This window comes from Microtus pennsylvanicus (genome assembly GCF_037038515.1).
Source record: "Microtus pennsylvanicus isolate mMicPen1 chromosome Y unlocalized genomic scaffold, mMicPen1.hap1 SUPER_Y_unloc_2, whole genome shotgun sequence".
In the NCBI taxonomy this organism is placed as follows: domain Eukaryota; kingdom Metazoa; phylum Chordata; class Mammalia; order Rodentia; family Cricetidae; genus Microtus; species Microtus pennsylvanicus.
The window spans coordinates 1829639-1832152 of NW_027460880.1; positions in this window are offsets into that span (position 1 = coordinate 1829639).

Sequence of the window (2514 nt, forward strand, 5' to 3'; positions counted from 1 at the left end):
AAGATCATCTCACCTTTAGGCAAGTTCAGTAGTCCTCTCTCTGAGTGTTTTCTGTGTACAGTTTATGCAACAATACAGGCAAGAGCAGTTTCTCCCCCAAATGGCTATCAAACTCCATAAGGATCCTCTTTGATGCCCATCTTCTTCCTGAAGTAGATATGTGCTGCCAAGAGTAGAGTGTCTCACTGTCATGAAAAACCCTAAGGTACTAAAACATTAAATAGCCTGTTTTGTAATCTAGAGAGATATGAATGATGCCTATCTAACTGAAATATATATATCTCTATGTAGCTTGAAAATCTAACTAACATGACTACAAACTTGACTATTATTAATGATTATCCATTAATAACCTATATACATTATATTTTTAAATGAACTACACAATCACAATACCTTAATTAGATCAAAAATGCATATACGTATAACAAAATTGACCTGAAATCTCTATCAGTAAAGCAAAATCTATACTAATGCAAATATTCATATCTATATCACATCCATCTTTACATGTAAAAGAACGTTTATAAGCCATATTTGGGAACGTGGGTGCAGTTTTTTCTCTCCAAAATGCTTCCTGCTGAATGGTGGCATCATTATTGATTTATCTCAGTTGGCAGTTGAGCGAAGCAATTTTTTAAAGGTGTTCACAGCAACCTTTAAGTAGGGCGTGGTCCATCCTACCATATTAGGATAGAGGCATCCACAGACTTTCACCCTCTGTGAAAACAAAATAGAAACTCCTTTCCAAAGCATCATGTCCTTAGATCCAAATTTCAAAGTCAAGGCATTTTCAAAATATCTATGTTGGATTATTTCAGCAGCTTTTATAAAGAAACATCTTTTAGCAGCTATTGCTACTGCCTCAAAATTCAAATGATTCAAAAAGAGCATAATAGCATACAATATCAAAATTCGCTGTGAGTTTTCCATCTTTGTGCGCTTCAATTTAACCTCTATTTTGTTTATTTTTCCTTTTTATTTTTTGCCTTTTGAGACAGGTTCTCTGTATCTTTGACCTGGAATAACTCTGTATACCTGTCTGTCCTTGAAGTCTCAGAGATCTGCCTCTCTCTGCCTTTCAGGCATTGGGATTAAAGGTGTATGCTACTACACATTGAACTCACAAAGATCTGTTTGTCTCTGCCTTCAAGGCACTGGGATTAAAGGCGTGTGCTACCTCACCTTGAAGGTACAGAGGTCAATCTCCCTCTGCCTCCCATGTGTTGGGTTTACAGGTGTGTACTACCACACCCAACAACTCACTTCCTTTTTTTAACTTTAAGAACTTCAAATTTTAGCCTGCACATAGTTTTAACACAATGTAAATAATTTAAAAAATTTCTTTGTCTTTGAATCTCTCTTTACTCTATTTCTCTCTCTGTTTTTTCTGACCACATGAGTCTTTCATTTACCAAGCAATCTCAGTAGGACTAAAGCCGTGGCTTTGCTGGCCAGATGTAGCCCATTCCTTAGCTATCTGCTATTCCAACCTTGTGGCTGAGGTACCGAACAGAGCCGCATTCAGTGCCACAAGTCTACAGTGTTTCAAGGTCCTTGCCATCAAAGAGGCTGCAACAGACAACACTCAAGCCCTCTTTCTGTAGCTGGCCCTCCTTCCTCAAACAGTCAGAGTTTGCCCAGGCAGGATGGCCCAGAAAGCCGGCATTTTAAAACAACACAGTTTTTTTTTCCTGCTACTGCTGAAAACATACAAGCATTCAGTTGGCTTTTATCAACACCATTTAAATGTTTTGTGGCAGGACCTCTTAAGGGCTGCAGGGTTTTGCAGCTGAAGCTGAGTCAGCAAGCCTCTTTTAGATGAGAGCCCTTGCTTTCTTCTAGCAAGCAGAGCAGACCGAGAAATCGCTGCTACCAAGAAAACATGCTTTACTCTTTCCCAAGCTTTCTCAGGCTTTCAGTGGATTCAGTTGTCCACAAGGCTGCAAGCCATTCTGTACTTATTTGAGCAGCGAGGCTGTGTCCCCAGCACCACAGCCGCATGAAGGTTATGCCTGAAATAAATACACAAAAACTGTATTCTTTTAAACACTGCTGGCCCATTAGATTCAGCATTTTAACCCATTTCTAATAATCAGTGTAGTATAACGAGGTGCACTTACCAGGAAAAATTCAGCATGTCTGACATGGTGGCTGGCTGCATCGACATCTGCCTCAGAGAGCAGAGCTATGGCATCTGCCGGGGAGAGGAGAGCATGGCTTCTCTGAGCTCACTACCTCTTCCTCCCCGCATTCTATTTTGTTTACTCCACCTACCTATGTTCTAACCTATCAGCTGAAGCGGATTCTTTCTTTAATTAATCAATAAAATTCTTCTGTCACTTTATCCTTTCAACAGCTTGCCCATATAAATCTCCCATGTGTCTTCTGTTGTATAATCTTTCATTTGTAAAGAACTTGCACTCTCAGGGGAGGATTTTTCTGACATCTCTGTGGATGGAGATCATATGAGGAAGATCAGATGAGCAACCATGACAACTCTAATGCTGTAGA